A 24,601-nucleotide genomic window follows, 5' to 3' on the forward strand; every position below is an offset into this window, starting at 1 on the left:
TGCGGATGCCAGGTGCCCGCGCCCTCAGGGTCTCGAGGTCCGAGGCCCCCGTCCCCGTGGACACCGAAACGTGCGGGGCTGAAACAGCGCTGCAGGAGGCTCCCTGGACCCCCTGGCGGCCGCCCACCCGTCCCCGCTGGGCACTTCAGAGGAACCCGGCGAGGCCTTGCTCGGGATTACTGGGACAACCCCACTCTCCGCGAAGATTTCTCCTTCTCGTAAGACCCCCGCCCCCACTCCAGCCTCCCGCGGCTGCAACCCAGGCCCTGCGCCACGCGTTTCCCAAAGACGCCTCCGGAGGGACCAGAGCTTCGGGCTGGCAACACCAAGGCGGTGACTCGGGAGAGGGCGGCGGACTAAGGGGACGAAGGGGGCGGCAGAGCGAGCGTCGGGCTTACGCGCCCCGCGCCCCGCGCCCCCGGCCTTCCATGCAGTGCTGAGTGGTCTGTGCGCCCGAGGCCGGGGGCGGGGCGGGGCGGGGCGGGGCGGGGCAGGGACAGGGGACGGCCCCACCCACCGGCGCTTTTCTCTTTTTTTCACTTTAAAGCCGTCGGTTGATTTTCTCCTCCGCACAGAAGTCGCGCTCGGGCAGCCTGCGCGCTCGCAGCAGGAACCAGGCTCCAGGCGCCGGCGCCGGGGCCGCGGGGAGGAGGCGACTTCGCTCCCTGCGGCGGGCGCGGCCCGGGCGCCCGAGCCTCCTCGGCCTTGGAGAGCAGCGGCGGCGGCGGCGGCACCCCGGGCGCGGTAGGCGGCGCGGGGCACCTGGGACCCGAAGGGTGGGCGTCCGGCCCGGGCGGGGGGCGCGGGGGCCCGGGCGGGGGCGGACGCGGGGATCGCGGCGCTGGGGGACCGAGTGGGGGGCGCGGGGCCGGGCGCGGGGGAGCGGGTGGGGTACGGGATGGGGACTCGGGGCGCGGCTCCTCCCGCGGTGGCTTCGGGGGCGCCTCCCTCTCCGCGGATCCAGGGAAAGGGGCCCGGGCCCGCTCCTCGCTGCCGCCGCTGCAGGGCAGGGGTCCCGGGGCAAGGCCCGGCGGCGGTCTCAGGGCGCGGGGACCGTCGCGACGAGTTGCGGTCCCGAGGAGGGGCCGGGGCGCTCCGGGGCCGTTGACCCGTCCCCTCCTTAACCCGGGGGCAGCGGGACCCCGCTGGGCTGAGTTAGTTTCGCTTTTCCCGCCAGTCCGAGTCGGGATTGGCGGCGCGGCCCGGTCTCCCGTCAGGGTGCCCCCACCCTCCCGCAGCACCTCCCCCAGGGAGCCTGCCGGGGACACCCGAGCGCCGCCCTCCCCGCCGCCCCGGAGCCGCCGCAGCTTCTCCCAGCAGCGGAGGGAGAGCCGGAGAGTTGTCAGGAAATCGATTAAATCAGAAAAACAAGGGCGGCCTGGGCCCGCGGGAGGACTCGCGGATGGGTCACCGTCCCCGGGCGTGTGCGGGGCTCGTGGCGTCCAGGTTCCGGTGAGGGGTGAGGACGGGACGGGACGGCCCCCAGGGGAGGGTGCGGGTCTGCAGGAAGAGCGGGTGTCTCTGAGAGTGCATCTGCGTGTGTGTTTGTGCGTGTCCTTGTGAATATGTACCTGCGTATGAGTGTATTTGTGTGTTCATGTGTGTATGTCGCTAAGTGCATCTGTGTATGTATGTGTCTTTGAGTGTGTGTCAGAGTGAGTCTTTGTGTCTGTCAATGTGTGCCTGAGACTCTGAGTGACTGTGTGTGTGTCTCTGTGTATTTGTGTGTGCCTCTGTATGTCTGTGTGTGTCTTGAGTGTGTGTGTGTGAGTTGTGTATATGTGTTTGGCTGTGTGTCTCTGCAAGTTTGTGTCTCTGAGTGTGTGTCTGTGTGTCTTTGCAAATGTGTGTCTCTGTGTCTTTGTGTGTGTGTGTCGTTGTGTGTCTTTGTGTGTGTCTCTGTGTGTCTTTGTCCGCACGTGTGTCTCTGTGAGTGTCTCTGTGTCTGTGTCTCTGAGTGTGTCTGTGTATGTGTGGGTGTCCGAGTGTGTGTCTGTGTGTCTTTGTGAGTGTGTCTGTGTGTGTGTGTGTCTCTGTGAGTGTGTGTGGGGACCATGCCGGAGGGCCTCTGGTTCCAAGGTGCTGCTTCTCGTGGTGATTTCTTTGCTTGGTTTTGGATAGCTGGGCGTGCTGGGCCACAGACACCTCACTAGGCAAGCCCTGCTGGTGCCCCCGAGGAGAGCGCAGGCTCTTCCTCCCTCCATTTCTCTGAAAATGAACTACACAGTTTGGGGGTGAGTTGGCAGGGGCTGCTTCCTGAGTGAGTAATATTTAATTAAACACTCCAGTCTGTAGCATCAGAAACTGGTCATGAGTTGAGTTTTAACAGGTGTTCATGGTAAAAGCGCCATCCCTGGTGACTAAGGTTTGGTGTCCTTGGAAGAATTTTCTTGTTGCGGGGGGCTGGGCCCACAACTTCATTTCTCATTGTGGGGTGTGAGGAAAACAGCAAGCAAGGAAGGGGATGAGGGCCTCTCCCTTCTGCCCTGCCCCCTCCTCAGACCCCCCTCCCAGTGGTGGAAAGCCCTGGGCTAAGCATGAGCGGCACAGGTGGTGGTCTCTCCCCACTGAGGAATTTTGGAGTCAGAGAAGCCTTGTCTTACTGTCTAGGCCAACCTGTCCTTTCCCAGCAGAGGCCCAGAGAGGGTGGTTCACTTACCCAGATTGCACAGCCAGGGCTATGGACCAAGACTCCCCAGTCCTGAAACTGTTGCTGTTGGTTACTGTCCCCAGCACTGAGGTCATGGGCCAGGCACTTCATGTCTCCCCAGCTGTGAAGTGATGGGCTGGATTAGATCATTTAAAGCACTCCTGCTCTCTTACAGCTGCTTTTCTTCTGCAGGGAGCACTTTACCCAGTAGATGGAGTGTGTGTGTGTATGTGTGTGTGTGTGTGTGTGTGTGTGTTTGTGGGTGGGGAGGTGTGGAGTGGACTAAGGCAATCACTTTACAAGTCTTCCTTTTCCAGCCTGGCTACCACCGTAGCAGCAGAGAAAACAAAAGCAGTAGCACATTGGCCCCAGTGGCTCAGACAGCCCCGAGCAGGGAGCAAACCCGGTGCCATGCCGGCTTCAGGGAGGCCAGGCCCTGGGAAGAATCAGTGGGTTTCAGGGCCCTTAGGAAGGAGTGGTCCTGCCTGGGGCCCCGGTGATGTCACTTTGGAGCTGGGTGAGGCCGTTTCTTGGGCTGCTCCAGTAAGGCTGGATCCGCCCTTCAGTGGGTTCCTCTGGGCTGCTGCAAAAAACTCACCCCCTTGGAATCATCACAGATGTTTAATTTCTCCACCAGAGATGGGGAATGGGGTGGGGTCCCAGTTCGTGGAAGCCAGCGTTGCCCTCCCACCCCCATGGTGTGTGCCGTGCTCCCTTCCTGCACCTGCCCCTCCTCCTGGGTGGATGGAAACTTGCCTGCAGACGCATTTTCAAATTTAGCAAAACCTCTGATTCTCATGGTGTTCATGAGTTCATCTGGGCATTTTGCATCAGTTCTTCTCAAGAAATAGGTTGTGGCTGGTGTGCATGATTCAGTTTATCTTTTTGTTCTGAAAAATTTTATCAGACGAAAGCACAAGGTCAGGTACAGGTGTGCCTCAGTCTGCCCAGGGGTGTGTTACCTTCTCCCCAACCCCCAACACTCGATCAATGAAATTCAGACTCTAAGGCACTTTGATTTTGGACTTTCAGTGAGTGCTCTGCTCTCCCCTCCCCCAGTTATCTGATAACATCTCCCCCAGTCTAAAGTTCCACTGGCAGCCAGGTGCCAGGCTCTGTGCTACAGAGTGCTTTATGGACGTGACTTTGAGTCCTAAGCATAATAATAGTGGGAAATGGTTTCATGGTTTCACAGTGCATGTGAGTGCTGGCTCTGACCTGAGTCCTTGACACGTTGACTCATGGGCTTCCTAAGGACCCTGGGAAGTGGATTCTGCCTCCATGTCCATTCTCCTGAGGCTTGGAATGGGCAGGTAACTTGTCTAAGGTCTCGCTGCAAGGGAATGGTGGAGCCAAAACTCGAATCCAGATTTGGCACCCAAGTCCTTTGCCAGTGCAGTTTGTCACTTCCACCACCTGTGCCTTTTCTTCAAGAAGTATGTGCTCATTTTTTAAATGAAATGTTTTGTTATTATGGAAAATATCAAAAATACCAAAGTTAGAAGCAGAGTATGATGAGCCCCCAGGTTTCCTCACCTTGCATGCACACACATACTCACATATGCACGTACATACTTATGCTCGCAGAAGACGCGCACATATGTACGCACACATACACAAACATATGCATGCACACTTACATATGTACACACATACATGCACACATACACACACACGCTGGATTATTTTGAAGCGCGTACAAGATGTCAGGTCATCCGTAGCTTCTTCCTAAGAAGCATTTAAAGGAAGCATCAAGTCTCAAAGAGGTTGACTGTTACTTTATGCAGGGCAAGAGTCAGGAGATGTACATCCATTCTGACTTGGACTTGAGGCTCCTTCCTTGCTTGGACAAAGGGAGGATGGCAAAACCCAACAGCTCATTGGGGGATCTGTCCTGCTGCCAGCCCCCTGGAACCTTTGGGAAGCTGCCTGTTTGCTTTGTGTTTTAAAAGTTCTGTTCATTGCCCAACGTTAAAAATAAATGAGTCCAGTGGTCATGAGACAGACCACATCAACAACAGGCTTAGGCTCTCGGGGCCTTTCTTGGAGATGGGGAAGAGAATCCGCCAAGGCACAGCCCAGCCTTGCCCGCCATTGAGGTCCAGACCTTGTGCAATGCAGGCATGGGATTTGTGGCAGGGCTGGCTGTCAGGAGATGTGACTGTGAGAATGGTTTGTCAACAACCTCTGCATCTGGTCTGAAACTGAGCCTGCCCCTCTTGAATTTACTGCGTAGGCGATGGGTGGAGGAGTCCAAGAGTCTCTGCCACCTTTGGGCGTCTCTTGGAAAACTAGGAAGGCACTGGGTGATTTGAGCGCAAGATGAAGAAAGTATTAGGATGCAAACCCCACCCTTGAGAAATGACTGCTGAGTAGGAATATAGGATTCCAGGGTTGGAAAAACCTACCTGTGACAAGGGCTTGACAGGTGCCCCAGTTGTGAACACCCCTTGCCAGACAGTCTGAGTGTGGCCGATCTGGTCACACCCTTTCCAAGGTCAGAGTGAGGAGCTGCACTCCACTCCAAGAGAACCACTTGAGTTTTCTAACTGATACAAGCAGACACCAAGGGAGCGTGTGTGGGAGTGGATATCAGGATGTGGAACCAACATAAAGTTGGATCCGGCTGAATTTATGGATATGGGCCCACTAAGCAGAGATTCTGCACTTAATGTTGTAGCTCAGGGAGTTAAGAAGAGATCCATTTGGTTGGTTGACTGGAACATGGATCAAAGGATGACCTGCTGTGAGTGAGTTCAAGTTGCTGGGTCTCCTTTGGTTTAATGTAGAGGTAGGGATTCATAGGCTTAGGTTTCATGTAGAGTTAGGGATTCAAAGGCTTAAGGACATTGGAATGCTGGAGTGGATCTGTCACTTAAAAGCTACTCGCCCACACTGGGAAGATTCAGAAGACAGATCTTTCACCAATACGTTGAGAGAGAGATTTGTGAGGGGCCCCCGCATCCCTGAAGAGCTCCGTGATCCAGCCCTTACAGTACAGTCACTCAAATGGAAAATTTAAATGCAACGGGAGTAATTGCATTTGGAGTGCAGGGGCCAAGTGGCAGTACTCAGCCATCCAAGGCAAGGTCAGTGTGGTTACCTAATGGACTGCAGAGGCAAAGCTGCAATCAGAATAGTCTGACTTGTGTGGATCTATGGCATTGGATAGTTAATCGTGGTGTTCTTAGAAGTGAAATAGACAGGAAACCTATGAAATTCTTACTTGATCTTATAAGTTACTTGATTCTTTGAAGTTTTCTATATAAGCAGAAACTTACAGATCAAATGAAAAAGAAGTCTTGGGCCGGGCGCGGTGGCTCACGCCTGTAATCCCAGCACTTTGGGAGGCCGAGACGGGCGAATCACGAGGTCAGGAGATCGAGACCATCCTGGCTAACACGGTGAAACCCCGTCTCTACTAAAAAATTCAAAAAACTAGCCGGGCAAGGTGGCAGGCGCCTGTAGTCCCAGCTACTCGGGAGGCTGAGGCAGGAGAATGGCGTGAACCGGGGAGGCGGAGCTTGCAGTGAGCCACTGCACTCCAGCCTGGGGGACAGAGCGAGACTCTGTCTCGGAAAAAAAAAAAAAAGAAAAAAGAAAAGAAGTCTTAACTTGAATAATTGAAACAGAAAAATAATTAAAACAGAAAATCACAGCCCTCAATCAGCTTCCCAGGCTTGAGCCAGTTTACACGATTAAGCCCCCATGAATGAATGAATGAATGAATGAGTGAGTGAATGAATGAATGAATGAATGAATAAATGAATGAATTGGAGGCTGGGTCCCTTTGAAGAAGGACCTCAGTACACTACAACAAGTTTATGCTATTAGTCTTCCTCCTAGCCTTCCCCCAAAGGGACCTGTGGCCTTTTACCAGGGTGAATATGCATTGAGGAAAGGGAAATAATTAGACTTTTCAGGGATAACTGGACGCTGAACTGATACTGATTCCAGGAAACCGAAAACATCACTGTGGTCTGCCAGTCAGAGAAGGGGCTTATGGAGGTCAGGTGATCAATGGAGTTTTTAGCTTCGGTCCAACTTGTGGTGGCTCCAGTGGATCCCTGAACCCATCCTGGGGTTATTTCCTGGTTCCAGGTTTGTAACTGACATACGTAGCACCTAGTAGAATCCCCACACTGGTTCCGTAACTTGTGCAGTGAGGGCTATTATGGTGGGAAAGGTCAAAGGGAAACCATGAGCGTTGCCTCTGCCTAGGAAAATAGTACATCAAAAGCAACATTGCGTCCCTAGTGGAGCTGTAGAGATTAACGCCACCATCAAGGACTTGGAGGATGAGGGGGGTGGTGACCCCCACTACACCCCCATTCAGCTCTCCAATTGGGCCGGCGCAGAAGACAGATGGACTTTGGAAACTGATAGTGGATTATCGTAAACTTAACCAAGTGGTGACTCCAAAAATTCATACATCTCTGGTCCCTGGTACTGCATGCAGCTGTTGATCTGGCAAATGCCTTTCTCTTTATACCTGTCCATAAGGCCCACCAGAAGTATTTTGCTTCCAGCTGATCAGGCCAGCAGTGCCCCTTGATGGTCTTGGCTCATGGGTATATCAGCTCTCCAGCCCTGTGTCACAGTTTACTTCACAGTCATCTTGATCACCTTTCCTTTCCACAGATATGCTAGGGCTGGACGCAGTGGCTCACTCCTGTAATCCTAGCACTTCTAGCACTTCAGGAGGCCGAGGCAGGAGGATCGCTTGAGCTCAGGAGTTTGAGACCAGCCTGGGCAACATAGTGAGACATCATCTCTATAATTTTTTAATTTTTTTTAATTTTTTATTTTAGACAGAGTCTCACTTGATCTTGGTTCACTGCATCCTCTGCCTCCTGGGCTTAAGTGATTATCTTGCTTCAGCCTCTCGAATAGCTGGGACTACAAGTATGCACCACCACTCCCAGTCAATTTTTTTTTTTTTAAAGTAGAGATGGGGTTTCACCATCCCTGCAAAAAAAACTGTTTAAAAAATTACCCAGACATGATGGTGCATGCCTGTGGTCCCAGCTACTTGGGTGGCTGAGATGGGAGGATCGCTTGAGCCTAGGAGGTCAAGACTTGCAGTGAGCAGTGATTGTGCTACTTTACTCCAACCTGGGCAACAGAGTGAGACCCTGTCTCAAAAAAAAAAAAAAAAAAAAAAAGGTATCTTGCTGGTTCATTGCATTGATGTCATTATGCTTGATTGGACCTAGTGAGCAAGAAGTAGCAACCACTCTGGACTGATTGGTAGGACATGTACATGTCAAGTGATGGGAAAGAAATTCGACAGAAAAATGGGGGCCTTCTCCCTTAGTGAAATTTCTCGGGGGCCAGTGGTGTCAGGCCTGTGAAGGTATCCCCTCTAAGGTGAAGAATAAGTTGTTACAGCTTTCCTCCTACAACCAAGAAAGAGGCACAATGCCTAGTGGGCCTATTTGGGTTTTGGAGGCAACACATTCCTCATTTGGGTGTGTTACTCCAGCCCATTTGCTAAGTCACTCTAACGTGTCTAGTTTTGAACGGGGCCCGTCGCAGAAGACTGCAACAGGTCCAGGCTGCTGTGCAGCCTGCTTTGCCACTTGGACCACCAGCGGATCCAGTGGTACTTGAGGTCAGTGGCAGACAGGGAGGCTGCTTAAAGCCTTTGGCAGGCCCCTGTAGATGAATCGCAGTACAGGCCTTGGGATTTTAGAGCAAGGCCCTGCCGTCATCTGCAAATAACTTCATGCCTTTTGAGAGACAGCTCTTGGCCTAATACTGGGCCCTAGTAGAAACTTAACGTTTGACCATCAGCCACGAAGTTGCCATGTGACCTGAGCTGCCCATCATGAAATGGGTGTTGTCTATGATCTGACCCACCAAACCGTACATTGGGCATGTACGGCAGAACGCTCCCGTCAGGTGGAAGTGGTATATATGGGATCAGGTCTCAGCAGGTCCTGAAGGCACAAGTAAGTGACATAAGTAAGTGACATAAGGAAGTGTTCCAAAGGCCCATGGTTCTTACTTTGCCCACTGCCTTCTCTCTCCAGCCTGTACCTATGGTCTCCTGGGGAGTTCCCTATGATCAGTTGACAGTGGAAGTGAAGACTCAGCCTGGTTTACAGATGGCTACAGATGACTCTTACTATTTGCAGGCACCACCCAAAAGTGGACAGCTGCAGCACTGTAGCCCCTTGCTGGGACGTCTCTGAAGGACAGGGGTGAAGGGAAATCCTCCCGGGCAGAGATTCAGGCAGTGCACCTGCTTGTACACCTTGCTTGGAAGGAGAGATGGCCAGATGAGTGATTATATACTGATTCATGGGCTGTGCCTGATGATTTGGCTGGATGGTCAGGGACTTGGGGACTTGGAAAGAATATGATTGGAAGATTGGTGACAAAGAAATCTGGGGGCCTGACATAGTGGCTTACACCTGTAATCCCAGCACTTTGGCAGGCCAAGGTGGGAGGATTGCTTGAGCCCAAGGAATTCGAGACCAGCCTGGACAACATAGTGAGACTCCCCGTCCCCCATCTCTAAAAAAAATTTAAAAATTAACTGGGCATGGTAGCTCATGCCTGCAGTCCCAGCTACTTGGGAGGCTGAGGTGGGAGGATCACTTGAGCCTAGGAGGTTGAGGCTGCAGTGAGCTGTGATTGCTCCAGCCTAGGCAACAGAATGAGACCCTGTATCGAAAAACCCAACCAAACAAAAAAGAAATTGGGGGAATATGTATGTGGATAGACCTCCTGAGTGGGCAGAGGACATGAGGTATGTGGGTAGGATGACCTAAGTGGATTCTAGTCAACCTCTTTCCTTAGCCACCCCTGTCATCGCCTGATGGGCTCAGGGACAAAGTGGTCATGGTGGCAGAGATGGAGGTGATGCGTGGGCTCAGCAACATGGACTGCCCACTCACCAAAGCCGACCTGGCTGTGGCTACCACTGGGTGCCAGTCTGCCAGCAGCGGAGACTAACACTGAGCTCCAATATGGCTCCATTCGCCAGGATGATCACTGCACCTGGTCGAAGGCACATTGGACCACTTCTATTTTGGAAGGGGCAGCATTTTGTCCTTACTGGAACAGGCACTTATTCTGGATACAGATTCGTCTTCCCTGCACATAGTGCTTCTGCCAAAGTCACCATCCATTGATCCACAGAACACCATACCCACTGTCATGCTGTCCACATAGCACTGTTTCCAAGGAACTCACTTCACAACCAAAGAAGTGTGGCAGTGGGCTCATGTGCATGGAATTGGCGGGTGAGCACGAGCCCACTGGTTTCACCTATCACGCTAAGTGGAACTATGACCTTGTTATTGCCTTTATTTGGAAATTAAGTATGACTTAAGATGCCAGTGGGTGCCTATGGGTGCCAGTTGATAAGGGGTAGACCTGTGATGATTGATTTTGGATGTCAACTTGACTAGATTAAGGAACACCCAGATAGATGGTAAAGCATTGATTATTCTCTATGCTTCAGTACACACTGAGCCTGTCCCTTTTCTGCTGACAGGGAAACCCAGTGGTTTGACATTATGTAGAATGATCGGGCTGCCCCAGATGTGTCTGTGAGGGTTTTTTTGGAGGACACTGGCAATTAAGTCACTCAACTGGGTGGAGAGGATCTGCCCTCCATGTGGGCAGGCACCATCCAGTCAGCAGGGGGCCTGGATGAAACAAAAGGCTGGAGGAAGGGCGAATCCCGGCTCTCTGTCCCAGAGCTGGGACGCTCTCCTGCGCTTGGATGTCAGAACTCCAGGTTTTCTGGCCTAGACTCTGGGACTTGTACAGGTGGTCCCCGGAGTCTTTGACCTGGGACTGGGAATGACCGTGTTTCCCACCATCCTGAAGCAGCTGACTTGAAAGAAGGGCAGTAGAGTCTTTCGAAGTTGCAATTACAACGCCAGCTAGGTGACAGTACTTTGTAGGGCTAGGGCAGGGGTCTTCAAAAGGCTGTATGTACTCTGTATCAGCATCCAATATATGGTGCTGGTTTCTACCATAGCCAGGATTCACGGGTCCAGGAATCAAGGGGAGGAAGTGGGAGTGGCACCGTGCATCATATCCCCTAGGGACCCACTAGCGAAATTTTTACTTCCTGTTCCTGTGACTTTATGCTCTGCTGGCTTGGAGGTCTTCGTTCCAGAGGGAGGAATGCTCCTCCCAGGAGACACAACAGTGATTCCATTGAACTGGGGGTAAGGCTGCCACCTGGCCACTTTCGGCTCCATGTGCCTCTGGGTCAGCAGGCTGAGAGGGGAGTGATAGTGTTGGCTGTGGAAATTGATCTGGACTACCAAGGGGAAATTAATCTGGACCGCTCCACAATGGAGGTAAGGAAGTGTGTGTCTGGAGTACAGGATACTCCCTAGGGCATCTCTTAGTATTACCATGCCCCGTGATTAAGTCAATGGGAAATTACAAGGATACAATCCAGGCAGGACTGTGAATGACTCAGACCCTTCAGGAATGAATGTTTGGGTCACTCTGCCACTTAAAGAACCACAGCCAGCTGAGGTGCTTGTTGTAGACGAAAGGAACACAGAACAGGACAGAGGGAGGTAATTAAAATAAATACCAGCTGCAACCACGTGACCAGTTACAGAAACAAGGGCAGAATTGCCGGGAGTACTTCCTCCCTATTTTGTTCAGAATACGGTTGTATGCATTTACTTGTATATTAGGCAAATATCAGTTTTCTTTCCTCTCTTTCTCCTTATTCTTAGAACATGTGTTGAGTCTATAGCAGTATTTAGGTATTAATTTTACATCATAGTATTTAAGTTATTGAGTATCAGAGGAGAGAGGAGTGAATGGCACTCAGGACTGTACCCCCTCTCTGGAGAAGGGGTTGATGTGTCTTTGGTATGTAGCATAGTAGTGTCATGATAGGTGGAACTATGACCTTGATATTGTCCTTGGAGATTAAGTATGGTTTAAGGAGATGCCAATGGGTGCCAGTTGATAAGGGGTGAACCTGTGATGACTGATTTCCGATATCAGCTTGACTAGATTAAGGAATACCCGGATAGATGGTAAAGCATTGATTATTCTCAATGCTTCAGTATACACTGAGCCAATCCCTTTTCTGCGGAAAGGGAAACCCAGTGGTTTGGCATTGTGTAGAATGATCGGGCTGCCCCAGGTGTGTCTGTGAGGGTGTTTTCGGCATTTGAGTCACTCGGCTGGGCAGGGAGGATCTGCCCTCCATGGGGGCAGGCACCGTCCAATCAGCTGGTGGCCTGGATGGAATGAAAAGCTGGAAGAAGGGCGAATCCTGGCTCTCTGTCCCAGAGGTGGGACGTCCTTCTTCTCTTGCAGTCAGATGTCACAACCCTGGATTCTCTGGCCTTTAGACTCTGGGACTCATACCAGTGGTCCCCAGGGTCTTTGGCCTGGGGCTGAGAATGACCCCACTGGCTTCCCTGGTTCCGAGGCCTTCAGACTTGGCTGAGCCACACTCCTGGCTCCCCTGGGTCTCCAGCTTACAGATGGCCTGTAGTGGGACTCAGCCTCCATAACCGAGCAAGCCAGTTCCCCTAACCCATCCCTTCTCATCTATCTCTCCCTCTCGATCCTATGGGTTTTGTGTCTCCGGAGAATCCTGGCTAATGCAGTTATGGGCGCCTTAAGAATCTGGTGGAGAGGAGGCTGGAGCTAGAAGGCCAGAGAGATGGCGGTTCATATCCCTGACCTGCCAGTTGGGATGGACGCTGGTGGCATCTCCAAGGTGGCGTGGGTAGGCTTCGGTAACTAGTTGAATGTGGGGTGTAGAGAAGGGTGAAGAACTGCAGGTGCCTCAGGTTCCCAGCTAGTTTGGGAGTCATCGTGAGTGATGACCTACAGGCTAGGGGAGTAGGTCCATGGAGGTGCTTTGAACCTGTCCCAAGTCGAAGTGGTCCGAGTGGACATGTCTGGCAACTGGGCTCAACGCTCAAGCAATCCTCCCACCTCAGCCCCCCTAGTAGCTGGGACTATCGGAGCACACCACCACCTCCAGCTAATTTTTAAATTTCTCACAGAGACAGGATCTCTCTATGTTGTCCAGACTGGTCTCAAACTCCTGGGCTCAAGCAATCCTCCCAAAGTGCTAGGATTATGGGCATGAGCCACATGAGCTCACCCTCTGCCGCTTGGGTGCCACTGCCCTATCCTGGCTTAGAAAGCTCTGGCCATTCCCTAGGCTGCACCTGCCTCCTGCGCCCAGACCCATCTGGCATTGTCTTCCCTACAGGGGCCTCTCCCACCTCTCCCTCTCGCCCTTGTGGCCCATATGCCCCCTCAGGAGAGTCCCTCTCTGCCCTTGTAGCCTCAGTCACTGTCACCTGTATTCTGCTGACCCCGTTTCACACTCTTCATGCTGCCTGGTCCCGCCTCGGCTGGCCTGTTCCCACCGGCTGGCCCACACCCCTCTCGCTTCACTTTCTAAAACCGGGTCCCCTCACACCTCCCCTCTTCCCAAAGGTGTCCCCTTCAGCAGGTAGCCCTGCCGTCCGTGGTCCACCCTGTCACACAGACACATGCACCCTCAGCCATGCCAGGGACAGCTGCTGCTGTGGGCAGCCCAGTGACCTGTGTGCTCCAGGAGGGCAGGACCCGGCCACGTGGCCGTTGTTCACTGCTGAGTCCCCAGTAGTTAGGTCCACAGTAGCTTCTTGGATACCTGTTGGATGAAGGAGTAACGGGAAGACCGGTGGCATATTGGATCCTAGCAGGGTCTGGGAGAGCTTGATGTGGGCCCGGGGTATGGGTTCTGGGGGTGGGGACTTCCCGTCACGGAGCTGGACTGCCAGGTGTTCTGTTCTCAGACGAGACTTCCTTCCATGCCCCCGTGGGAGGTCAGGAACTCTGAACAAGCCTCCATTCTCAGGAGTGGTTAGTGGACCACTTGTCATTCTTGCTTTCGTTCAGACATTTGCCGAGCACCTACTGTATGCAGCCAGTCTGCTGGGGCCGAGGATAAAAAGAATGAGGAAGCTTTCATTGTCTAGTGGGTGAGACAGGCCCATCTCTGCTGATGATAGTGCTCAGGGCATCAGAGGACACTGGTGGCGGGGGTGGCCAGGTTGGAAAGGCAGGAAGGGTGCTGGTGTGTGGCCGAAATGAGCGCAGAGAGGCAGGAGGGCCCACAGACCTGGGGACATTTGTGCAACTGCAAGTAACGTGGGAGAGGGGTTCGTGCTTTAGGGAACGAAGACGTGTTGGGGACACAGCAGTGGTTTTTGAGAATCAGTCAGCAGGCTGGGTCCCAGCTGTGCTCCTACAGCGGGAGGGACCAAGACGTGGGGGCTCCTAGAAGGTGAGCCTTGCCCTTGATCCCTCAGGGCAGGGACTGAGGGCACCTCGGACGATTGCCTGTTGCTATCAACCACCTTCATTGTTTTGGATGTGTCGAGGGATGGCCAAGCCCGGGGCCTTCCTATTCGTGTCCTGCAGCAGTCGACTTTTTCACTCTACGGTTTCCGCCACGGAGAGCCTTTGGAGCACAGCAGAGCTGGGGTGGGAGGGATACCAGTTTTCCTTTGTGATGCCCAGCCTGGAGGAGGTGGAGACGGATGGAGTGGAGGGGGCTGTGGGAGGTACATGGGCTGGGGTCCGTCTATAGTGGGGTTAGTGACAACAACCACCAACCGGATGTGGCATATCTGAGCACGCTTCCAGGTGCTGTGCATGCATGAAGTCATTCATTCGTCATAGCGTCAGTGATACCTATAGGGTAGGTACTACCCATTTTACAGATTAAAAATCTAGGATGGCTCCGGGCCTCCCAGCCACCCAGGGGAAGAGCTGGGAGCTGAGCCCCAGCAACCTGGCTCCCAGTCTTACTCTTCACCACCATTCCCTGCCACAAAGAAGGAGCGAGGAAGAAATGAGCGATCCGAGAGACAGGTCAACAGAGCGGATGTCACTGTGGCTGGGTGAATAGGATGCAAGGGCTGCTGAGAGTCGGAGGTGGTCCCAGGTACATGGGGATGGGTGTCTGAGCTAAATGGAGAGAAAGTCGAGTCAGCTACAAGATGTCCTGGATATGCAGATGTGCTCTGTGATATTGGCTAATTAGGGTGTCTTTTTTCTTTTTCTTTCTTATTTTCTTTGAGATGGAATCTCGCCCTGTCATTCAGGCTAGGGTGCAGTGGCACAGTCTCAGCTCACTGCAGCCTCCATCTCCCGGGTTCCAGTGATTCTCCCACCCTAGCCTCCTCGGTAGCTGGGATTACAGGCATGTGCCACCACGCCTGGCTAATTTTTGTATTTTTAGTAGAGACAGGGTTTCACTGTGTTGGCCAGGCCGGCCTCGAACTCCTGAGGTGATCTGCCCACCTCGGCCTCCCAAAGTCCTGGGACTACAGGCGTGAGCCACTGTGCCCAGCCGTCTTTTTTCAGTTGAGGTGAAATTCACATCGTATAAAACGAGCCATTTTAAAGTGAACAGTTCAGTGGCGTTTCGTACATTCGCAGTGTTGTGCAACTATCCCCTCTGTCTAGTTCCAAAACATCTTCATCCCCCCAGAGGGAAACCCCATCCACATCAGGCGTCACCTCCCATCCTCCCTCCCCAGCCCCTGGGAACCGATCTGTATTCTGACTCAACGGGTTTGACTCTGTGCTGGACAGTTCATATAAACAGAACCATACATTGCGTGGCCTTCTGCATCTGACTTGTGGCTAATTAAGTTTTGCACAGAAGATTGAAGCGTTTCCTAAGTGGAAGCTGGATTTCCCGTCCTGGCTTAGTCATAGAGGCCACGTGAAGGTGGGATGGAAGAGTTGGATCCAAACAGCTTGTCTAAGAGGTTGGCTGGGAAACACGACCACCTGTCTTTTTCTCCATATCCCTCGTCACCAGAGACTCAGCCACTATCCTCTTGGCAGCCAGTGATCTTGTTACTTATTTATATTTTTCCTCATTGATCTATTAAAAATGCCACCAGTCGTCAGTTCCCTTCTGAAGCCCATCAGCCGTTCCCTTGCTCTTACGGTGAACTTGCAAATCCGTGACGTGGTCTTTGGGTTGCGTGTGGCCCCTCCTAGGCTTACCCCGCGCCACTCCCTCCTTGCCGTGGTCCACCTCAACTGTGATGCCAGAGGTATCCCCATGGGGACTGATCCTGAGGCTGGGGATCTGCAACTCATGGCGCTCCTCCTCCTGGGGGCAGGAACTGTTTCCAGGATTAGTTGCTGACAGGGTTGCAATTTGCTGCCACTTCCAAATCCTGTTAACCTGTCTGGGACCAGAACTTCAGCTTTAGCAAGTTGCTTTCTTAATTCCTTTCCTTCCGGTTTTCCAATACATATCAGGCGCCGAAGGGGGTGGACTGTTTCATTTGACAAAGAGTGTGACAGAAGTGTGCTTAGGAGCTTCCTGCCTGTGCTCTTGGGGCAGTGATGCAGTTGCGCTGACTGGTGGCACCTAGCAAGGGGGCTGTTTGCCCTGGGCCCACCCTTGGCAGGGTCATGGGCATTCCAGCAGTAGGTTCTGCATAACCAGGGCCCCCTGGAGCCACGGTGCACTGACTGTGGGTTGGGGGACAGTTTGCAGAAAGGAGACGGGTGGGGTTGCCCCAGGCACGAGAGGAAACCTAAGCTGTCATCATCTGAGGGGCCTTCGACTCCCAACAACTTGTTCCTGCCTCTTCCCTCCCATGCTGGGGCTGGCGTTTAGTTTAGGGTGTCTCAGATCCCATCTGCTGTGAGTTTGATCCTGCCGGAGATAGCCTCCACATGTGTTGATTGAATGTGTGCCATGAGCCAGGCTCTATGCTTGCCACTATAGATGGGTTTTTAACCCCTAAACAGTCCTGTGAGTTAGATGTTACCTCCCAGTTTATAGGTGAGGAAGAAGGACTTTTCTTTAGAGAGGTGTTCTGCATCGAAGGAGGTGGCATGGCTCCCCGGATGCTGGAAGGTGGGCCTGTTTTTCTACTCTGACAGTGGAACGTGCCAGTCCTGTTGACTGGGCACCTGCTATTGCCAAGCACAGCTAGGGAGGTGTGTGATGCACCTCCGGGCCCCTGAGAGCCTGTGGCCCAGCAGGTGCATGCAGGAAACATGAGCTCCCTGCCAGGAGCTGCGCTGGCACCAGGTCTGCGTGGGTACAGAGGGCCTCCTGGGACTGTCAGGAGGGTTTGTTCTAGGCTGGGGGGTTTCATGGTAGGGGACCAGGAGACTGGCTGCCATGAGGAGGACCGGGAGAAGGCTGCAGAGCTGTGTAGCAGGGAGGGCATCGAATGCCAGGCCCAGGGGTCATCAGTGGGCATGGGGTGTCCTTGCACTTCCACACCATTCACCTCCAAAGTTGTTCCTGAGATGTGCAGATAAGCTAGACTCCCCCTTCAGTTCCTTTGTGCTCCCCTGCAGAGAGAGAGAGAGAGAGAGAGAGTGTGTGTGTGTGTGTGTGTGTGTGTGTGTGTGTGTGTGTGTGTGTCAGGTTCTCTCTCTGTCACCCAGGCTGGAGTGCAGTGGTGCAGTCACAGCTTAATGAAGCCTCGAACTCCTGAGCTCCAGCAATCTTCTCACCTCAGCATCCTGAGTAGCTGGGATTATAGGTACATGTCACAATACCTGGCTAATGTTTTAAAGTTTTTGTAGAGATTGGGTCTTACCATGCTGCCCAGGCTCTCCCTTGCATTTAAAACGTGGTAATCAGGCTGGGCACAGTGGCTCACACCTGTAATCCCAGTACTGTGGGAGGCCGAGACGGGTGGATCACCCAAGGTCAGGAGTTCCAGACCAGCCTGACCAACATGGTGAAACCCCGCCTCTACTAAAAATACAAAAATTAGCTGGGCATGGTGGTGCAGGCCTGTAATCCCACTACTTGGGAGGCTGAAGCAGGAGAATTGCTTGAACCCGGGAGATAGAGGTTGCAGTGAGCCAAGATCGTGTCATTGCACTCCAGCCTGGGCAACAGAGTGAGACTCTGTCTCAAATGAATAGGATAGGATAGGATAGGATGGGATAGAATAGAAGTAACTGGGGGCCCTGGCCAGTCTCCCTTGGGAGACCCAATTGAACTTCCTGGTCCTTTTGTTTGGCTGTTCCTGGGGCTCTTATCTGTCTTCTTGGGAGTTTGGCTGTAGGTCCTGGGCTTCTGGCTGGGGTAGTTTTGCCTGCTGCCCAGAAGCTCTCCTCAGGTGGGGGATGGTGAGGGGCCTGTGATGATGCCCCTGCACCTGCCCTGGGAAGGCCGCAGAGTCTAGGCCCATCTGTGATGATGCCTCTGCACCTGCCGTGGGAAGGTCACAGAGTCTAGGGACCATCTGTGATGATGCCTCTGCTCCTGCCGTGGGAAGGTCACAGAGTCTAGGGGCCATCTGTGATGATGCCTACGCACCTGCCGTGGGAAGGCCGCAGAGTCTAGGCCCATCTGTGATGATGCCTCTGCACCTGCCCTGGGAAGGTCACAGAATCTAGGGGCCATGCTGGTGGGACTTGCCTCTTGGGTTGATCCCAGGAAGCCTCATGCAAACTCAGGATTAAGCACAGGACTCAGACAACAGTGGTTTTTGTGAGGGGCAAGGCATCTCATGTGAGTTTCTTGGGGCGCCTTCCTGGATTTCTAAGGGATGAGCTCCTGGATAGATCAAGAAGACCTGAGAAGCTGGGCACAGTAGCTCATGCCTGTAGTTCCAGCACTTTGGGAGGCTGGGGCAAGCAGATCAGTTGAGGCCAGGAGTTCATGACCAGCCTGGGCAACATGGTGAAACCCTGTCTGTACTAAAAATACAGAAAAATTAGCTGGATGTGATGGTGCATGCCTGTGATCCCAGCTACTCTGGAGGCTGAGGCAGGAGGATCACTTGAGTTTGGGAGGTCAAGGCTGCAGTGAGTTGTGATCGTACCTCTGTACTCCAGCCTGGGCAATGGGAGTCAGACCTTGTCTTAAAAAAAAAAAAAAAAAAAAAAAGATCTGGGCAGCAGAACCTTGTCATCTCCTTCCTCTGCAGATGGGGGTCGGGGGAGATGGGTGTTTCTCCTGTCTGAGGGTCTTCTCATTTGGAGATTTGAAGAAAGCACTAATGGGAAAGGTCGCCTTACATTTGTGAAGCTTGGGGACGTCATCCTAAGGGGGCCACAGCATGCTTAATTTATTCTAATTCCATAATATATAAATTATATGTAAATGTCAGGGTTCTTCTAAAAGCAGTTCGCCATCTTTGGAAAAATGGAATGTTCAAAAAGATAAATATTTTTCCCCCTTCTTCTAGTTGCATCCTATCGGGCCAACTTTGAGCTGTTCGGTGTGAACAGACCCTTTCTTCCCCCACCTCTAGCCTCCCAGGCTCCCTGAAAGCCAAGTCCTTACCCCCACACCACTCTCAGGGGTGTCTAGACAGCGCGGGATAAAGGTTTTTTTTTTTTTAAATGCCTTCATCATTCAGCTGGTATTCCCTGAATGCCCGCTCTGTCCTGGCTGTCACAGTGCCTATGCCGAGAGAGCCATGCCCAGACAGGGCCGACCCAGGAGGCTGCGTCCGAGCCGAGTCCTGACCCATGACTAGGGCTTCTTTCTCCCCCTTGATGGGTCTCAGTGCAGCTGAGGTTTTGCTTTGCTGTCCGCATTTATGGAGATTTTTAGAATGGAAAATTTCAAACACAGGGCAGAGTAGAGCGACTGGCGTCCTGAACACCCACACCACCCAGCACCAATAATGTTCACTCGTCTCTTCACCACACACAGGACATCTTCCTTCTGGAAAGACCGATTGGGCTTAGAAATAGCATCAAAGTCCTGGAAAAGGGTCAGACTTGAACCAACCCTGGAGCCAGAGCAGTCTCACTCTTATCTCTTGGCTTTTTTTTTTTTTTTTTTTTTTTTTTTTTGTGAGGCAGAGGAGCACTCTGTAGAAGATTTAACTCCGCTGCTTCTGGAAAACGGCAGGAGTAGATTCGGGTCAGCACCCAGGATGTTTCTGCCAGGGTTTGCCGAGTGGTAGACGTGAAACGCGGCTTTATCCACCACGTTTTGTGTGTTTGGGATGGGACCTCTATTTTCTCCCTGGAAAGGTGGGTTTGGTGCATCCCTAGGGAGTATGAATTTTCTTGGTGGCACTGAGCCGTGTTTCATCCTCTGCCAGATGAAATAGCTATGCTCAGACAAAGCAAGAAAATGGGACTTTTTCTCTCCTTAAGCCAGTGGCTAAGTATTGAGATACAGGAGCCTTCACGCGGATGACGTTTTTGTCTTGATGTAACCGTTGGCCCTGCCTGCCTCTTGTCGCCCAGGCTGGAGTGCAGTGGCGTGATCATAGCTCACTGCCCCTCGAACTCCTCAAGTGATCCTCCCTCCTCAGCCTCCTGAGTAGCTGGGACCACAGACACACGCCACCATGCTCGGCTAATTTTTATTTTATTTTAATTAATTAATTTTTTTTTCGGGGCAGAATCTCACTCTGTCACCCAGGCTGCAGTGCAGTGGCGTGATCTCAGCTCACTGCAACCTCCGCCTCCCAGGTTCAAGCGATTCTCCTATTTTATTTTTTAGAGCCGAGGTCTCACTGTGTTGCTCAGGTTGGTCTCGAACCCTTCCTGGACTCGAGCAGTCTTCCCAACTTGGCCTTCCAAAGCTCTGGGATTACAGGCACAAGCCACTGTGCCCGGTCTCTCTGGTTTTTTATGAGACAAAGCAGGGAGTCCCTGACCTTCCTGAATGTTGTAGGCAGTAAGCGCTAACACAAGGTTCTTTCATAACAGCCCTGTGGAGGAATTATGCACACGCCATGCAGTTCACCTGTTGTAAGTGTACACATTGATGATTATTAGTGCACACATATGGTCAGGCAGCCATGGACGCCGTCCTAGAATTCATTTCTTCTTCCTACCTCAGCATGCTCTGCGGGCGGAGACTGGGGGAGGGCCGCATTCTCCCAAGTTTCCTGAGTGCTGCTGGTAACACAGTCAGGTGCCAGCTCAGAGTTTTGCTGGACGAGCAGCTCATGAGCTGAATTTTGCAATGATCAGATGATCGTGCATGGACTCATCTCATTAAATTGGCGCGGTTTTGGTTTTCTTTGGGTTTCATTATTATTATTGTTAATTGATTTTTTCAACCTGGTCAGTCTTATGGCAAGAGGGTCGCAGTTTTGGAAGGCGCCTAGGGAAGGCTGCCTGGTTGGAGTTTGGAACTGTGTGGAAGGAGTGGAGGTGAGGTGGCCAGAGGCAGTGCGTGCCGATTGTCCAAAGCCAGGCCCAAGGCCATATGTCCCTCACAGACACACCTTTTCCCACCGGCTTTAGAACAAGACCAGTTTGCTTGATGTTTACTGAGGGCTTGCTCTGTGCCTGGCACTGGTCTGGGCACTTCCCACACATTAACTTACCGACTGCTGCACAGAACCCTGTGTAATGGGGATTACTGTGCCCATTTTACAGATAGGAAAACCAAAATTTAAAAAAGTCAAGGCTGGGCACTGTGGCTCACGCCTGTAATCCCAGCACTTTGGGAGGCTGAGGCGGGTGGATCACCTGAAGTCAGGAGTTCGGGACCAGCCTGACCAACATGATGAAACCCTGTCTCTACTAAAAAAATACAAAAATTTAGCCAGACGTAATCCCAGCTACTTGGGAGACTGAGGCAGGAGAATCGCTTGGCTCTGGGAGGCAGAGGCTGCAGTGAGCCAAGGTTGCACCACTGCACTCCAGCCTGGGCAACAAGAGCAAAACCCCATCTATAAAATAAAACAAAACAAAATGAAATAAAATAAAATAATAAAATAAAATAAAATAAACTTGCCCAGGGCTGCACAGCCAAGAACTCAAGCTGGACGTAGACCCAGGCAATCTGTGCTCCGAACCGCTGCCCACATGGCCTCTGAGTGGGAACAGGCTCCTGATCTGGGGTGGAAGGGTTCTGGGATGTAAGTTCTGGGAGGGGTGGGTCCGGGCTACTGGGGGAGAAATTTCTGATGGAGAGAAGCCTTAGCCAGGCAAAGGAGAGGGCATGGGAGGGTACCCTGGGGGAGGGGTCAAGTGAGCATAGGCAGAGAGGTAAGATTGAACATTCACAGGAAGCTGCAGCAGGGGCCAAGGCCTGGCCGGTCCAGCCTGCCCACTGTGCTTCAGTGGCCGGCCCTTAGCAGGTACTCAGTGAAGGCTGAATGAATGGAGGAGTGTTATTGGAGAGGCAAGATGGCTGGGGATCTCGAATCTCCTGCTTTTCCCTGTAGGAGTGAACAAGACAACTGGCCGAGTGCGGTGGCTCATGCCTGTAATCCCAACATTTTGGGAGGCCTAGGTGGGCGGATCACTTGAGGTCAGGAGCTTGAGACCAGCCTGGCCAACATGGTGAAATCCCTTTTCCACTAAAAATACAAAAATTAGCCAGGTGTGGTGGCGGGCACTTGTTATCCCAGCTACCTGGGAGGCTGAGGCAGGAGAATTGCTTGAACCTGGGAGGCGGAGGTTGCAGTGAACTGAGATCCCACCACTGCACTCCAACCTGGGCGACAGATTGAGACTCCATCTCAAAAAAAAAAAAAAAAAGTGAACAAGACAACTGGAAAATACCCCCAAATGCCCACCTGACATTTTCAGCGTCTCTGCTGGGCAGGGAGTAGATCTGGCCATGCCCCACTAAATCCTTCCTCCCTCCCACCCCCAAGTATACAAGGCAACTGTCTGGCTTGGAAAGCTGGAGGACTGCCTGTTCGGCAGTCATCTATCCTGGTACGTTCCTGATGGGAAGACGGGCACCGGGCTGCCTGCTTGTGGACATCTAGACCCCGACTGCCCACACACCTTCTGCAGACCCAAAGGGCTGAGATCTACACAACGAGGCCGTTCATCACCAAATGGAGAGAGAGGCAGGTTAGCGAAAGGAAGAGCAAGACCCCAAATATTTGCCTCTGCTCTTCGTCTAGTAAATCACACGAAGAATTGCAGAAAGTAGCAGCCTCATCCCTGACTTTCCCTGGGCCAGACTGGGGCATAGGTCTTTTTACATCGTCTTGTTTTTCTCCAGGAAAAATCAGCCTTGAGTGTCAGACTTGAATTACTTATTCCCAAGGGACACTTCCTGTGGCCATTTCTAGTGGCAAGTGTCTGAGATTGTGCCCCTAAATAAAAGTAGGGTTTTAAATTGGGTCACAAACTCACATGCCCCCAGGGGTCGGGAAGGAGGCACAAATGAGGGAGGCAGCCAGCAGGAGACTCCAGGGCAGGGAGAGGACTGCGGCAAAGGGGAACGGCATGTCCTGCACACAGGAGTGGCCTCTCTTACCTGGGGGAGTGGAGTCCTTGGCTCTGTAGTATCCCCTTTGAAGTCAAGAATCCAGACTTTTTAAAATGTTGGCAGATAATGCAGTGGAATTTTTGTTTGTTTGTTTTTAAAGACACAGCATTGCACTGGTTTAAAATACAACATCTGTGGGATGAATCTCCCCTCTCTGTCGAGGTGAGGAGGGCGAGGCTGAGAAGCTCAATGGTGCTGGGACAAGAGCTGTAGCTGCCAGCACCTGGCCTGGCCCTCTGCCTGCCTCCCCATGCCGCATCACGGGCAAAGCAGTAGGGCTGGGAACCAACTCAGCAGATTCCACTGTGACAAGAGACCCCATACTAGCTCCAAGGGACACAGCCCTGTGCCAGTCTCACCCGCCCACCTTTGCTCTCCCGCAGGAGGGCATCTCAGCAGCAGCCAGGACTTTGTGGCTGTCTTTTGGGTGCCAGGCACAAAGCATCTTGTGTCATTGTCTCTTGCAGTCTTTACAGCACAATACACACACCTTGTGGTTTCTGCTCTCCCCGTTTTACAGATGAGGAAACCGAGACCTGGAGAGGCCCGAGTCACATGACGGGGTGGGAGTTGAATGTGAATGTGACTCCTGAGCTACAGCTTCTAACCATCGAGTGATGCACACTCTGAGGCCCACGGGGAGATGTGCATGGCACCCTCGGCCTGATGCCAGTGACCTTGCCCTCCACCTGTGGGATGCAGCCTCGTTTCGACCCTCTACCAGGGCATCACGTGCAGCGAAGAACACTGAGTTGGGGGTTGGTGGGGGGCCTCAGGAGCACAGGCAGCCCCACCTACGGAGGGACCGCACTGCTCACAAGGTTGCTGACTAATTCTCTTTGCAAACGGTTCAGTTTCACATGCTTGAGTTTCCAGTAACTATGTGGGTGGATTTGTTTCATTTAAGGGGAAAACAAAACAAAACAAAACATGGAGTTTTCTTTCCCAAGAAGAGGGCTCGCCAATTACGGGTTTCACGCGTGCGGCTCCGGGCATCCTGGTGCAGTTCTGCAGCCAGCGGGGCCTCTTGGCAGACGGGCTCGGAGGTGGAAATTGCTTAGTCATTTGCAAGCCGGGACCAGGTGCCCAAGGTCAGGGAGGTGGTGGGGACGTAGCGGCACAGTGGTCTCCGGGTCCTGCTGAGGGAACCACGGTGGTCCTGTGTTCTTCCTGACTCAGCCTTGCCCTGGGCTGGCAGGGGGCGGCGACCTGGGCGAAGAGGAAGGTGCTAGGTCACACAGCCGGCCTCCCTGACCCTGGGGCTCCGGCACCCCCAAGAGACCTGGCCTGGGAAGGAGACCCTCCCTGTGGGCGAGTCTCCTGCTTCGGGTGAGTTGGAGATGGGGGTGTCCTTTGGCATGCTAGACTGTGCTAGGGCAGAGGTAAGAGACAGCCCCTGGGGGACAAGGGAGGGGCATGTGTGCACTTGTATTTATGTGTGTGCATATGTGCTTGTGTGTGTGTCTGTGTGTGTGTCCCCACACGGGCTCAACCAGGTGGTACCGGTACTCACCAAGCAGAGCAGACTTTGATGGGCACAAGGGCAGGGTCCTAGGGGGCTGCTGCTGGGCCAGGCATCACCCCTTGAGGTGCTAGATGGTGAGGAGGTGGGGGCTGATCAAAGCGGGTTCAGGGGCTGCCATTTACGAAAGGCTGGTAGCGTTTTGCTACCTTGGAGCCCACCTGTTCCCGCCACCTCGGGGCACAGGCGCAGGCGGTCAGCCGTG

General features: G+C 52.9%; 1 protein-coding gene across 2 annotated transcripts in view; it reads left to right on the forward strand.

The window, feature by feature from the left end:
* The first annotated feature begins 526 nt into the window (after positions 1–526).
* The window catches only part of SPSB1 (splA/ryanodine receptor domain and SOCS box containing 1), a 75,687-nt gene continuing 51,612 nt past the window's right edge, over positions 527–24,601 (forward strand). The window contains exon 1 of one of the 2 annotated variants that reach the window (XM_009188522.4): positions 527–744. The gene's annotated coding sequence lies outside the window, so the exon portion shown is untranslated. Of the gene's footprint in view, positions 745–24,131; positions 24,204–24,601 lie in introns of those variants that run through there. The other variant, XM_009188477.4, reaches the window with a different exon arrangement.

The sequence above is a fragment of the Papio anubis genome, chromosome 1, assembly GCF_008728515.1.
Source record: "Papio anubis isolate 15944 chromosome 1, Panubis1.0, whole genome shotgun sequence".
Classification (NCBI taxonomy): Eukaryota; Metazoa; Chordata; class Mammalia; order Primates; family Cercopithecidae; genus Papio; species Papio anubis.